Source organism: Mytilus edulis, chromosome 14, assembly GCF_963676685.1.
Source record: "Mytilus edulis chromosome 14, xbMytEdul2.2, whole genome shotgun sequence".
Lineage (NCBI taxonomy): Eukaryota > Metazoa > Mollusca > Bivalvia > Mytilida > Mytilidae > Mytilus > Mytilus edulis.
In genome coordinates, this window is record NC_092357.1 from 22,627,821 (window position 1) to 22,644,986 (window position 17,166).

At 32.6% G+C, this 17,166-nt stretch overlaps 1 pseudogene; it reads right to left on the reverse strand.

Moving 5' to 3' along the window:
- Positions 1-2,691: 2,691 nt before the first annotated feature.
- LOC139504051 (putative nuclease HARBI1 pseudogene) lies at positions 2,692-7,054 on the reverse strand (annotated as a pseudogene).
- Between the last annotated feature and the right edge of the window lie 10,112 nt (positions 7,055-17,166).

A 17,166-nucleotide genomic window follows, 5' to 3' on the forward strand; every position in this document is an offset into this window, starting at 1 on the left:
AAACTAAATATCAAAATGTAAGTTAACAGTTAGCTACCGATTGCTTTGTCTACGAATACGCATCAGCTGATCAATATTTGTAAACACATTCCTTAAAAATAAATTGTGGGGCCTTTTTGAAGGGTAGTCCACATTTGTATAATAATAAAATTAATTGTATATATAAGGACGCTCACACACTGCTTGTGGAATGAATATCGTCATTCGCTATTTTCTAATTTTTCAATATTTACGATTTCTTATTCTCTGACCTCTCAATTATAAGTCAAAATGAAACCATATGACTGTGACCAAGCACATTTCGCAACCGTCAACAAAGTCGAACGGATATTCACTCGAGCTTACTTCAGAAATAGAAAAAAAACCTTACCGGTTTCTGTGTAATAATCCAATATTTCCCAATATTCTTACTCTCACAAATATTATTATTTTTAATTCAATTCTCCTGCACTATTGCCTCTTAGAGAAATATTTTAGCGTTTCGATTTTTAACATGACGTCACGGTAGTAATGAGGTACAATTATGGGTGTTTTTAAAGCACACCATTATCGATTTATTCTATGTTACAGTACTTGAATTTTTTGTATCATTTCTAACATGTCTAACGTGATAATTCTTGCATAAACACAATTAATAATTTGGGTAAACGTTATTTCAACATTGAGTTTAAAAAAAAGACAATCGACTTGTTCCGAGATAAATGATTGTTTTTATTAATTTAAAAAGTATTTTCATACTAGAGGGGAGGGGTCTTTGGGATCGGGTGTTTTTAAGTTCGGGATTTCAGGATTGACCCTTTCGGGATCCGGGAATTCTTTTTTTTTCTAATTTGGGATCGACGGGAATTAACTTTATTTAAAATCTGGACCGCGATCGGGATTTTGTGTCTTTAAGCCCGGGAATTCGGAATCAGGACCCTAGCTCCTACCCCACCTTTTCACTACGCAAAAATTAAATGGAGCATATATCATTTTTTTTCAAATAATAAATGCTTTCTTAGTTGTCTCATTGGCAATAATACCACATCTTTTTTTATATTTTCGTCGAGGAGCATTTGTGTAGCCATAGTTGATCTTAGTTCAAAATAATGTACAATGTAGTCGTGGAAAATATTTATGATCCTTAATGCTAATAGAAAGAAATCTATGCAATAAACATTAACACATAATTTAGATGTTGATAACTATTATTAGTTTATTGCTACAATTGACACAAAACTGGTAATTTGCAGTTACCTTTTTTCTGAGACAAATATAAATTAAAGTCCTATAATTTAGACAAGAACTATATAATATCATTGCTTACATTGCCAGAGGTCGTGTATTCGATCAATTTCCCTGAATCATTGTTTTATTGTCAATTAGGCTAAACAACATTAGTTTCCCAAGTTTAATATATTGCTTCATATTTTTCCTGTCGGGCATTTGCATTGTATTTTTTTTCTCTCTCTCTCTCGTCATTATTAAAGGCCGCGGCACGGTTGCCCATTAGTGCATACATCTACTTTGTTCAAACCTTGCTGGTTAGTTTTCTCATTAGCAATTGTACCACCTCTCTTTACTCTAATCATTGAACATTGAATTCGTACAGTGCGTCTTCCTCAAAATATCCCACAGTCAGAAATTAATAGGAGTAACGTTATATAGATTTAGGATGGGGGTCTCACGTGGGTTTATTTTGGAATAGAATAGTATGGCCCCTTTTTAGTCGGAAAAAACTTTCTTTCTCACATTTTTGGAAATGAATTGCTTAGACCCAAACAAAATTGGCTCGTTTTGCTCGGCATCTTTATTGGTTATTTTTTACTAGAACAATGTGATGCTCCGCCATCAGGCCCCTCTTTTCTCCTGGATTGGGACCCCCTTTTTAAATGGCTGGATCCGCCCCTGCCTCCAACACACGATATATACAAACAAACCGTGAGAGGTTTGATTTTAATCAGAATGAACTATGGCCCATGATATATCTAATTTTAATTTTACTGACGGCAGTTCAATATATTTATATACATTGTATATCAACATTTTAATTGACATATTAACATTTTCTTGAAGATTGTATATACTATGTAAATATTTTGGCAGGTTAAAACAATAAGTATTTTACTTTCTTTCTGTAATATATATTCAAACACTGCCTTCTTCATGCCAGTCTAATCGATACCGTATAATTCATGCATTTTCAATCTTTATATTTTCAGATAATTCAGACTCAATCTTTTCACCAAATATATCTCCAGCTGAATCTTTCTCAGGGTGTGAGGTTGAGGTTCAACCAGAAAGTTGTTTGTTAGTAAACAATGATACCTATGATACTATTACGTGCACTCCCGCTACTGCAATTTCGTTACCAAGATACACAAGCACTCCATACTCTAAGAAAAACTCAGTGAAGACTTCACATGTAATAACTCAGGAAATGCTAGCAAGGAAACAATATGATGTATTAACAGTCCAGGAAGAAAAATTTAAACTTGAGGTAGAGAAAATTAAACTGGAAAACGAAAAGCTTAAACTTGAAATTAGAAGGCTGAACCAGTGGGAAATACAAGAGAACGACGTCCTACTAACTCTTGATGCATTAAATGCATGAACAATGAAACAAAGAAAAAGATGATGTACAATTTTTGAACATTTATGTTATCTGTGATATTATTCTTTAATGTGCTTCAGTGTAATATAATAAAATTATTATGCAAAAAATGTCCTTGCAATGTGATCTCTCACAACACGTCCTTCGTCTGGTCCTTGGAAATCTTTGCTGATGTTCCAAAACATTTGAATTTCATCGTCAGGATCCTCCATCGGTTCTCTCATCTCTATTGCAAGATTGTGCAAAACTGCACATGCCATAATTAAGGTGCATACTTTCTCTGGTTGCAGTCTTAATTCTGCGTGCAAGCAATAAAATCGTTTCTTCCACCACCCAAATGTTCTTTCAATGCAGCATCTTGTGCGCGTGTGAGCTGTATTAAATCTCTCGTGGTAAGGCTCTGTCGGTCTGATATAAGGCGTCATCAGGAAACTTCTACATGCGAAGCCGCTGTCACCAAGTATTAATCCATCTTCTACACATTTATGAGCTTGCTCCAAATGTTCAGATATTTGTGAACATCTCATGATATGACTGTCATGAACACTTCCAGGCCACCTCGCTACAATGTTTGTAAATTTACCTACGAAAATAATAATTGTATACTGTAATATAAATCAAGAAATACTAAAACAAAAACAAAATCTTTTAGTTTTTGAGAGCTTATTTGATTTTTTATTGATTTTTAAAACAACACAATTTTATTTCATAGCAAATTCCGAATTGAGAATTTTATGACACCATTCAAAGGTTTTAAAATTGCCTTTTCAAATGTTTTGTCGGAACGGTACCGTTGGAACTTAGGAATGATATTAAAAGATCAATACATAAAATTGAGAAAGGAAATGGTGAATATGTCAAAGCGACAACCACCCGACCATAGAGCAAACAACAGCCGAAGGCAACCAATGGGTCTTCAATGTAGCGAGAATTCCCGCACCCGTAGGTGTCCTTCAGCTGGCCCCTAAAATATGCATAATAGTACAGTGATAATGGACGTCATACTAAACTCCGAATTATACACAAGAAACTAAAATTTAAAATCATACAAGACTAACAAAGGCCAGAGGCTCCTGACTTGGGACAGGCGCAAAATTGCGGCGGGGTTAAACATGTTTATGAGATCTCAACCCTCCCCCTATACCTCTAGCCAATGTAGAAAAGTAAAACAATAACAATACGCACATTAAAATTCAGTTCAAGAGAAGTCCGAGTCTGATGTCAAAAGATGTAACAAAAGAAAATAAATAAAATGACAATAATACATAAATAACAACAGACTACTAGCAGTTAACTGACATGCCAGCTCCAGACCTCAATTAAACTGATTGAAAGATTATGTCTTCATCATATGAATATCAGGTACAATCCCTCCCGTTAGGGGTTTAGTATCATACTATCATAAAATATATGAAAAGAACATAACCCGTGTCATGCCAACAACTTTTTTTTTAGAAATAAATGTGTTTAGTTCCGATGCAAAGACCCTATCAGTGAATCAATGTTAAAGCCAAAATATGCAATCTTTAATGACCTGACAACAGTATCGTAACTATATCCCCTTTTAATAAGTCTATTTAAAGGTTTTGTTAGTTTCTGAGGAGAATACTGACATTTTTGTGCTTTATAAAGAATATTTCCATAAAATTTTGGATGTGAAATACCTGAACGTATAAGATGTCTGCATGTTGAGTTATATTTACGAATTATTTCCTTATACCGGTGATAAAATTTAGTAAATGTTTTGACCAGTTTGTGATATCGAAAACCCTGGTGTAATAATTTTTCAGTAATACATAAATTTCTCTCGCTAAAATCTAATACATTGTTACATACACGAGCGAATCGTACAAGTTGATTGTAGGATAAACATGTAGGATAAAAAAAACTTAGATCAAATAGTGTGGGGGTGCATGGGTGGGGGTTTAAGATTTCGCAAATTTTGTATATATAAAATCGATTTTTTTCCAAATTAGGTGAAGAGGGGGTGGGGTGGGGATCGGTAAAAAACTATGTGAATTCAGTTTTTTATCATTTGATGTCGTCCTTTATACCTTTCATAGAATTTTCTTTGTAAGCGCTGGTCTGGATTTTACTTTATCAGAGATGATCAAACAGCCATGCAGAAGTCTACGCGGAATCTTAATTGGTCAAGTTAAAAAGTGGGTTTATTTTCTGGCATTTATCAGTGAAATGGACAAACGATCTACATATTTTGTTATGCTTATAACTGCTTGAATATTTAACTAAATCACTCTATGATAAATTGATATACTTCAAAAAATATTGACATTTTTTTTTGCAGGAACGAATAATGATAAAGTAATGTTATATATTCATTGCGGATGCATGTTTATAGTTCTATATAGATATAGGAAGATGTGGTATGAGTGCCAATGAGACAACACTCCATCTAAACAACAATTTAAAAAAGTAAACCATTATGTATATATATGCGTGGCATGAATGGAAAATAAAAATTAATTTATGTTGATAAATACCTTCATTATCACAAATGGCCTGCACATTTATGCTATGAAAGCCCTTTCTGTTGACAAATGATGGTTCGTCGCTTGAGGGTGCTGCAATTCTCACATGGGTACCATCTATACAACCAATTACTCCAGGGAATCCACCATTGTCATAAAAACCTTGCTTTATATCTCGTTTCCTCTGTTCTGACGGCCATTTGATGTACTGGTCAGATTTAGAAGCAAGGGCTTTTGATACTTTGTTAACACATCTACTAACTGTTGATTTATCTATACCCACAGTATCTCCTATGACCTGCATGAAACTACCAGATGCAAAGAACCTCAAAGCAACAAGCACCTGTTAAAACATTATATATGATGAGTTTATTTTTAAAACTTGCGTGCTAACAGTTCATTAACCATTTATATATATATACATTATCAGAGGCGAAATCAGGGGGGGGGGGCAGGGGCCCGGGCCCCCCTTTTTTGAGAAAAAAATTGGTTGCTTAAATAGGGAATCACTGGCGCATGACTGGACCGGGCCCCCTCTTAGGCCAGTCAGTGGGCCCCCACTTATGAAAATTTCTGGATCCGCCACTGATTATACACTTAAAACGCTGCTTATACAGAATTTAAAAATCATATATTACATGCATTTTATTGCAAAAATTTATCCCTGAACCCCGAAATAAGGTACAAGTATCGGGTCCTTTTCGTCATTTGACACGTTTGCACACAACCGTATATGATGTTCGAAACATAATCTCTTCATACAAAAATATATGTATTTAATTTAATATCTAGATATTTATATTTTCAAGATTATTAACATGCAGGAACCGGCGTTTCTTAGTTTAGCGATTAAATGAATAATCGTTAATTATTAATTATTATACATACATATATATATATATATATTGATACTTAAAAGAGGGTTCTTATCCCGAAATCCCGGGCTTAAACTAATGAAATCCAGAGGTCCGCTAATGCCGCTACAAGGCAGCACTCGCACCCGCAAAGTGGAAAGGGATTAATATAAGTTGCAAAACTTGTTTCCCAATCCACTCTAAATAAATATGTTTAAACTAACTAAATCCAGAGGTCCAGAATTAAAAAAAAAAATATCGGCATCCTAAAATTCGAAACAAGAATTCCCGGGTCCCGAAAGGATCAATCCAGAAATCCCGATCATAAAAACATCCGATCCCGACGTCCGAAAAAGGTCCTGCCCCTTCTTCATATTAATTCGTATTATTTCTAAAATAATAACAAAGGTATAAAGTTGTGCACGTTGAAATTATGTGTTTTAAAAAAATCACTGAAAATAATAATTATTGTTTTTTAACAGCGTGTCTCTATGATATCACTATTAATATGTCACACGAACAGTAACGAATTTCATAGATAAATAACACGTTTCCGGGTTTCCCTCCCCTCCCCCAATGACTTTACAAAAAGTTAAATTTTATAAGAAACTGTATCCCTCTATGAATCCCGTAAAATGTATTACGTCCCTTTGAAAAAATGTAAACAAAGTTGATGGTGGGAAATGTTTGACACATATTTTGGATTTCGGCATTTATGAAAGGATTTAATACTCAGTGTGCAGATGATCTTGTGTAGCTGTTTTTATTCTAAGAAAAAGGATGTCGCAAATGGTGGTTATGTTCGTAAACACACAAAAATAGAAACAAACATTGGAGAATGTGATTGTTTTTCAAAACCATGTTTACACGAGTTTAAAATCTACATTTAGTACCTGCATTTCTGCGCTTAGTGCGTGACTTCTCTGGGTCGGGTGTGTAATATCGTCACGAACAATATCAGTTATCCTTTGGATAGATTGTCTCCCAAATCTATATCTGGAACGAAGCTGCTTGTCTGTCAAATCATTAAGGGTGAGTAGCCTTTCTCTATACTTTCTAGGTGCCAATGGTGGCCTTATATTACCAGCAAGGTTGCCGAAAAGCAGCATGTCTTCCATATTTAATCGATATTTAAATATTTAAAAGTACCCCTTTGCCACATTTAAGTTTAAGTAACCTTTAAGTGTTACTTACCTCTAATAAACCTTTGTGCAACAGGAATAACGGTTACTTAATTTTAATTATGGTTTAACGTATATTTAAATGACACTTAAATTTAAATAACGTTTGTGCAACCCAGTCCTGGCCCGCAAATGGGTTTACTGAAAAAGGAGATCATAATGAAGGTAAAAAACCGTCAAAAAAAAAAGGCAAACATTCCTATTAAAGCAACATATGACTGCGATCCTTTTTGTCTTAATATTTCTGATATCACTCAGTGTATAGCCCCAACTTTTAAAGTTAAACCCTCTCATTCATACACAATTTCCAAATCTGAAAAAAAATCGAACTTACCTTATAGTATGTCGTGTAATGTAGTTCTTAGAAAAGCATATGAGTTTAAGACATTCCAAAGGATTTAGAAATTATGACAATAGTCCAGAGCTTTGTGTAAGTTTTGATTTGTCTACCCTGTATACCACATTGCCTCACATTCTCATCAAGAAAAAATTCACATATCTAATTAAATGGGCATTCAAAAAATCAGAATGTGAATATATATGTTCAAACTCTTTTAGGTCATTTTTTAGTAGCAATAAACAAAAAAAACTTTATTAATTGGACATGCTTTGATACTATATATGCCCTTGAATTTTTACTAGATAACATTTTTGTTCGTTTTGGGGATTCCGTATATCGTCAGATTATCGGAATTCCAATGGAGACTAACTGTGCACCACTTATTGCGGACCTGTTTTTGTATTGTTATGAGTTACAATTTATGACAAAAATAAGCAAAGACCCATCGAAACAACATCTGATAAACAAATTTAATAATACTTTTAGATATTTGGATGATATTTTGGCTCTCAATAATGACTACTTCGAGAGAGTATGTATCTATAATACTAAAATTACGAGGTCCAATTTGTCAGCCGTCATCACGTAAAAACGACGAATCACAGAATTCAACTTTATATATAACTAATAAAGTACAAAGGTGTAGATTAAAAATTACACCACTCCAGGCCCTTTTGTTTTCCACGTAATTAATATTGCCAATAATTAAGAAGTTCCGGGTCGAGTCCGCTGCCGATACCAATAGTATATTCAACTGTTTCCTATTACCTTATCTGTACGTTCCGCATCTGACAGGCGCACCACCAAACGTTGTATTCAGGATTAATATGCTATATACACGGGTCATAACCACAGGGTTGACACTACTAAATTGTCAAATTGTTACCTATTGTAGTATTTTAATCAGTAAGACTTTCTAAGATAACAATACGAATACTAAAATCTGGACTAAAAAAAAAGGCGTATAGGTACAGTTTTCAATTTGTTAGTGGGCATGACGTAAAACAGCGAAGCAAAGAATTCAACTTTATTTATAACTTATATAGGACAATGCTGTTGATTAAAAATACTCCATTCCAGGACCTTTTGTTTTCCAAATAATTAATATTACCAATAATTTATAAGTTCCAGTTCGACGGGTTCAAACAGAAAGACTTGAAAGCAGAGAAAAACTGTGTATCTTATAATTGGCATGACTTTATCAGATGACAATACTAATACTAAAATAAGGCTTGCGCATAGTTATATACTTTAATTCAGTCACGGACCCGTGATATCACGGGTGTGTTCTAGTATTAATGAAATTTATCCTGTTGAACTTACCTTAAATAAAGCTAATACTATTAATGACCACTTCCCCTTTCTCGATCTTGATATCTATATCACTAATGGAAAGCTGAATACTAAAATTTATGATAAAAGGGATGATTTTTCATTTCCTATCGTTAATTATCCGTTTTTAGATGGTGACGTTCCCTTGTCACCATCTTATGGTGTTTATATATACTTGTACGATTCGCTCGTGTATGTAACAATGTTTTAGATTTTAACGAGAGAAATTTATGTATTACTGAAAAATTATATCACCAGGTTTTTCGATATCACAAACTAGTCAAAACATTTACTAAATTTTATCATCGGTATAAAGACATCATTCGTAAATATAGCTCAACATGCAGACTTCTAATACGTTCAGGTATTTCACATCCAATTGTTTATGGAAATATTCTTTATAAAGCACAAAGGTGTCAGTATTCACCTCAGAAACTTACATAACCTTTGAATAATTACGATACTGTTGTTCAAGTCATTAAAGATTGCATATATAAGTTAATATTGAGTCACTGATAAGGTCATTGCATCGGAACTAAACACATTTATTCTAAAAACAGCTGTTGGCATGACACGGGTTATGTTCTTCTCATATATGTTATGATGGTATGATACTAAACCCCTAACGGGAAGGATTGTGCCTGATGTTCATATGATGGAATCATAATCTTTCAGTCAGTTTAATTGAAGTCTGGAGCTGGCATGTCAGTTTACTGCTAGTAGTCTGTTGTTATTTATGTATTATTGTCATTTTGTTTATTTTCTTTGGTTACATCTTCTGACATCAGACTCGGACTTCTCTTGAACTGAATTGTAATGTGCGTATTGTTATGCGTTTACTTTTCTACATTGGTTAGAGGTATAGGGGGAGGGTTGAGATCTCACAAACATGTTTAACCCCGCCGCATGTTTGCGCCTGTCCCAAGTCAGGAACCTCTGGCCTTTGTTAGTCTTGTATTATTTTAATTTTAGTTTATTGTGTACAATTTGGAAATTAGTATGGCGTTCATTATCACTGGACTAGTATATATTTGTTTAGGGGCCAGCTGAAGGACGCCTCCGGGTGTGGGAATTTCTCGCTACATTGAAGACCTGTTGGTGACCCTCTGTTGTTGTTTTTTATTTGGTCGGGTTGTTGTCTCTTTGACACATTCCCCATTTCCATTCTCAATTTTATGTATTATTCATGGAAAAGAGCATTTTAAGGGTAAAAATAAAGGGAAACTTTGTAACAGGTTTGTCAAATATTTAGATATTATTTTGCTCTGATAGATATTCACCAAACAAATTAATCAGTTGATGACTCTTGTAAATACATTATAAAAGACAAAAAAAAAGATAATGCTTTTTTTTTTATCAATACTCCCTGGTAGTACCTTAACTTTTGAAATAATAGGAAAGAATGTTCTCGCCTTTTATGAATATAACCAAATATAACCAACACAATTTAACTTATTCAATACATTGCATTGTATTTGTTCGGTTCTGTTATAATTGATAAAATAGTTTAGTCTTTACAAATCTAGTTTAATCAAATCTATCTTTTAAACTGCAATTTTTTCATTAGATTACAATGACATGGTCATAACTGGCTTACGTGTATCATACTAGGTAAACAAGTTATTTTTAATACGTAGAAATGTTTGAGGACAGAGACATTACATACCAAGGAAAAATTCAAAACTTTTAAAACGACAAAAAAAACAAATGACAAATTTACAGTCATACAAAAATAAAAGACTTCAAAAAGGCAAAATAATCAAGATCTATAAACAATCGCACATGAAATACATATTTAATCTCTCATGGCATGTGATGCTTGCAAACAAATTCCCTCAGTGTTTTTATATTGATGCTTTGGTTGCTTTGTGTGACCACTTTTTTTCGAGTATATATGATCAAGATTCTTTTCTAGAAAGACGTGGTATAGAAGCTTGAGTTAGATAAACAAGGTTATACATGGTATGTTAGTATTTGAGATATAAAAATATTATCATTTTGACATTGCTTTTCGTTTAAAAGGTTAAATTTATCCTTATAATGCCTTTATTCCAAAATACTGAATAAAGGCTCAAATTTAGTACTTTCAAGGCACATGGTGTATTAACACTTGCATTTTATAAACAAGTATCGTTCATTTGTATATATTCTTTTTCTCACATCTTATGAATTGCATGTATAGTATATATTCGTTATGTCAACAATCTAATGTAAGTGTTCCGGACCATATAAGTATTTGAACCTATGGACAGAAAACAGATACACCCAGATTAAGGTAATTGATTGAAAGACAGTGGCTTTCGACTTGTAACTTGAGCTGTTGTGGGTAACCTTTTAATTATAAGATTGATAATATATTTCATGTAACTGTCATTGTTATATATAAGTTTATTGTTTTATTGAATCGTTTCTAATATATACCTATATGGTCAAAATACTCATATGGTTCGGTCAGATAATAACCAAATGAGTATTTACTCATATAGTCCTACCATACGCGTACAGTCGGACCATACGCGTATGGTCGGACCATATGAGTATACATCCGAGATATTTCATTAACTATTTGTCTTGTATTTTGTATTATTTATTTTATAGTTTAAGATAAAGGCAACAGTAGTATACCGCTGTTCAAAACTCATAAATCCATGGACAAAAAACAAAATCGGGGTAACAAACTAAAACCGAGGGAAACGCATGAAATATAAGAGAACAACGACATAAGACTAAAATGTAACACACATAGACAAAATCCCACACGAATAACACATATAACATATATATATATATAACATCAAAACCGAATACATGAATTTGGGATAGACAAGTACCGAGACACGTCTTATCGTAATGTGAATTTACACTCAAAGATAAGAGAAAACAAACGACACAACGTTATAATGTAATACACACAGAAACAGGCGCAAAAAATGGAAACTGAAAATTACTAAATACTACAACTGGGAGGAGGAGTCTGCATATGCATATGTAACAATTGGTCATACAACAACTAAACCCCATGAGAACTTCCTTTAAATAAAAGAAAAGTGCCTAAAATGGAAAACAAGGCCCTGGTGTCGTTCGAAGCACAGGACAATAGAGCTGATGTTAGCTTATAATATACACATTTTATATTTTTCTATCATTTATGAAGGATCATATTAAGGCTAATGAACTATTCATTTCATTGTTAACAATACATGAAATTTGATAAAAATGTTGTGTTCAATGGCATTAAAAATGAGGTGGATTAAGTATGTGTGGGTTTTAAAAAAAAAAATTATTAATGGATTTTTTTAAGGGGTTGGGGGCAGGCTTTTTTTCGTAGAATATCTTTTACTACATAGCATGTTTCTGATTCTTCACTTCTGTCAACTAGGTTTCTTACTCTTTTTTTTAATGTCCGGAGTTCACCACAAGAAATATTACTAACTGTAAAATCAAAAGTAGTATGAAATGAAGCTAAAATGAATATGAGTTCCATGCACTATGTTCTAAAAACCGTTTTAAGTGAAGGACAATATCATATATATATTCCCAAACATAAATATACTAAAGAAATTACTTGATCCTATTTTTTTTTTATAGGATCAAGTAACTTCTAAATGAACACTGGAAAGTAGTTGTAGAACGCTCTCCAAACAGAAAATTTGCATTAAATTGAAAAAAAGCTTCATTTTGATAAACGTAGTAATATGTTTTTGTTGACTTATTAGGAATATATGATATTGTCCTTCACGTAATTACAGTTATAAACTAGAAAAAAGTCATTTTTTAAGTCTAGAATATCTTTTTTCTTATTCAAATGTTTTGTAAAAGAAAACCCGGACGTATTCGCAGTTGATCTCGAAAAAACCCAGACAATAACAAACACTAAATTCTTTGGTTAAATACAAGGAAATTGGGCTTCTTTGTTGATCAAAACATTGTAGTGTTCATTATAAGATTGGAAAAGTATGAAATAAACAGTTTACAGAGAATAGGGTCAATAATATGTAGTTTCGTTTCGTGTGTATTTTAGTCTAGACTCCATCTAATTAAATATCGAGCTGACCTCAGATGACCATATAAGCGATGTAAACATTAAACAATTAATCAAAACAATATTACATGTATAACGATCTAATATTTCAAAAGTAAATGTTCTCTGTTCTGAATAACTTCTCTGCTACCTGTTTTCTTGATTGTGCGTTTACAGCTAAAATCAGTTCAATGGGACATATACATATAAGTCAATGATAAGTCGATTGATAGACTAATTGTAAATCCGGGTTATAAACCAAAATCGAAGAAAACAAAAGAACAACAGGAACATCTGAGTGCAACAAAGATAAATTCCAACACACATAGAAACGGCGAACTATTTGATAAAAAACTGACATATTCCTGACTTGGTACAGCACATTTTATGACTAAATGGTTGGCTGAACCTGGTTAAATGGCATGCCAAACCGGTTCCCGCTTTATGACAATGTTAAAAATATATATACATGTATTGCGCGGCTAAACACAACGTGTCAGAAATACAGCACAAACACACACAAGAACATTCATTTGGATGGATAGTTGTCTCCCTCAGTTGTCTACATGGCACTTATACCACATCTTCTTATATTTATATCGCAAAAACAATTAAAATTTTATATTAATATTTTCTCGCGGTTCGAAGTAAAGCGGGAAAATATTGTATTGACGTTATGGGTATTATGCGTATGGTCCAATCAGAGGGGTTGATTCAGATCCGGGTATGTAATTTTGGGGCCCTTTATAGTTTTTTTTTTCGTCGTTAGCCAAGGCTCCGTGTTGAAGGCCGTACATTGACCTATAATGGTTGACTTTTATAAATTGTTATTTGGATGGAGAGTTGTCTCTTTGCCATTCACACCACATCTTCCTATATCTATTAAAAGCTTTTAAAAGAGTTATATATTAAAATTGTAATACAATGTTTTTCTTTAAAAGAAAAAGCAAACAGAATGTATTTGGCACAACGTTTTGGATTTTTGAATCCTCAATGCTTTTCAACTTTGTACTTGTTTCGATTTATTGATATTTTGATATGAGCGTCACTGATGAGTCTTATGTAAAAACAAAGGCGCGTCCAGCGTACTAAATTATAATGCTGGTACATGTACCTTTGAGCATTGTAACTTGACTAGTCTGGCGAACAAAATTATAATGCTGGTACATGTACCTTTGAGCATTGTAGCTTGACTAGTCTGGCGAACTAAATTATAATGCTGGTACATGTACCTTTGAGCATTGTAGCTTGACTAGTCTGGCGAACTAAATTATAATGCTGGTACATGTACCTTTGAGCATTGTAGCTTGACCAGTCTGGCAAACTAAATTATAATGCTGGTACATGTACCTTTGAGCATTGTAACTTGACTACTTTAGCACAAAATCATTCATCAAGATAGAATAAGAGTGAATCTTTTGGCAGACTGCATGTTTATTTTTTTATTTGTGATTTTATAATGCAAGGATATAATAAAAACTAATGTCTTATATATGACTATGTGAGGACTTTTTTTCTTATAAAAGTAGAACATAAATAAAAGTATGTGTTTCATTATGTGGTCGAAGGTCAAAAAGTAAAACTTATGTTATCGGATGGTAATGTTTAGCTGTTTATCTAACCGTTACTGTTTTATATTTCTAAACGTTAGACGTTCAGTTTAAATTCAAAACGCACAAATTCCCTTTTTGTCTTAACCTTGTAGCGAATGATTAGTTGTATGTAGAACAGGATGTTCTAAAGTTTCGATTCATTTTCGAAACTTATTTTGCAATGCAATTATTCGTAAGGCAAATAATAATGGGGTTGAATACTTGAAAAGATATCCTTCGAAATAAAATATCGACTAATTGATAGGCTCGTGTTGCCTGTTCTTATATACTTCGTAGTGTTTTTGTCAAGATGCATGCAAGCTTTATATATTGTTCTTGATTACTTCTACCAGCCTTGTCATTATATAATATAATATTCTTTTAATTCAAAAATTACTATTAAAGCTTCCGTTACTTATTTCTATGAATACCAAAGTAATTATATATAAAATTCTTTTCATATCAAGCTTTTCAAATATTGGACAACGGATTAAACGTTTGTATTTTAATCGTTTGTTCCACAAACGTCCCTCTCAGCATGAATAATAACGCCATATGGGAGCAGTCAAAGAGTCCATATTTATATTTCATAGTCGACCCTATAGCGACGATGGTTAAGCAATTCAACAATCGCAAAACAAGTCTGTAAAATCAATGTGTGTTCTAAGGTTTCTATTTATTTCTAAACTTTCAAATTTTGCACGATCAAACACATGATAATGTTCAATAAAAATATTTTCATATTATATCTGGTATATAAATTTAAGAAAACAAATTACCGTACATACAGTTCAGTTTAAAAAAAAAAACATTTAAAGATTCGTCAAAACTAATTTCGTATATATCAATATAAAAGAAATGATAACTTGGGCATTGATAAAAGGCATTCAAAAGTTTCAGTAAAATAATGCTTCCATGCTGTTTCCTCATACATATATACTTTCTAGGTAAATGTTTATCAAGTAAATAGAGCAGTTGATGGGTCATTTGAAAACAATATCCAAGCAATGACATGTAACATAATTACATTGCCATTTTGTATAAAAATAGGGGTATAATTTACACCGAGACAACTCCCGACCAGATACTAATTAACATGGAAGTTAGCTTCTACATTTCACTGAATGGCCTTTTACAATGAGAAAATCTATAGTCAACTATAAAAGACCCATAAATGACAAATGCAAATCAGTGCAAACGAGAAAACTTACGACCTAATGTATGTAAAAAGACAATAAACATTGTTTAGATATGCAAATAGCAACAAACGATAACCAACAAATTGGAGGCTCCTGACTTGGAGCAGACGCGTATAGCATTTGACAGGGTTAAGAATGTTGGTGGGCGGACAACTTTCCCCCTAAATTGGACAAAGGTGCTACGAATTTTGAAAAATATAGAGAAATACAATCTCTCTGTATGATATCCGAGGAATACAATAATTCAAAAAAGATAAATCCTTTATTCGTGCTTTTATCATGTTTATTCCGTAAATTGTTTTCAATAAACAATTCACAGTACACGTATACGTATCTATCTATCTCTTTATCTTATTTTATGCATTTGTGTTTTTTTTTTATCAATTTCTTATTTCACCTACGTATGTGAATACCTTATATCTTTAATACCATTTATAATTGAATCATCTCAAAACTTAATGTAACTATATTAAGTAAAAGTTAGAAGGCTTTGAAGTATGTACAACTTTTTTTCTGATTCATAACTTATTTTTCGCAATATTTCACCATGTCACTATATTTCAGACTTTTTTCAGTCATGATGGTTGGTAAATAATCTCATCGTAGATGCCAAGATTAAATGTTGTTTTTACACCTGAAGCGCGTTTACAAAAGACTCATCAGTGACGCTCGAATCCAAAAAAGTTAAAAAGGCCAAATAAAGTACAAAGTCAACCCTCTTACTGCGGAAAGGACATACGTGTCCTCCCATGGCTTACTGCGGGAAGGACATATATGTCCTTTGTGTGAAAAAATATTTATTTTTTTCCATTTCGTAATATTTCTGAATAAATCACCATTCCCTCAATTATTGAATACATTTTATATACTTTATTATGTGGTTGTTATTTTGTTGTTTTCTTTGTATTCATCTTTTTCATAGAACGTCATCGTTACGTCATATATTATTTGACGTCATTTGACGTCGTAATTGGGTTGAAGGCTAGATAGCGCTATAACATTTTAGAATGGGAGTTTATTGATTCTTATTGATAAGTTCAGATAACATAGAATCATAGTATGAAACAGAAAAAAACACCATTATGAACAAATAGTCATTTAGCGATACTGACAATCAAAAATATTTTAGGTTTTGAACCCAACAATAAATAAAAATTTTAAACAAATGTTAGAAGGGACACCGATATATATATATACTAAGTGTTGAACTTGATTTTCTTACTTGTTTGAAAACAAATGAATTAAAGAACGAATTAAAAAAATAAATGAGTCTACAATTAATTTACTGACACGAATTGTAAATCAGGCATAAAATATCATTCAGCTTTTTGAATATTTTTTATGTATTATTATGTGCAAAAATTGATAGATAGTATTGACTATGGAGTTATTCAAAAACCGTTAGTAGCAAGAATCATCCAAACAATGCGAAAAGCCCTTACCCCTTACCGTATAGCCAGCTAAGGAAGTCCCAAACATGACAAAATGTAAAACTGACATGAAAACTTACGGCATAATTTATAACAATTTAATTTATGAAAAACAAATGTGTCAGACATGAACCA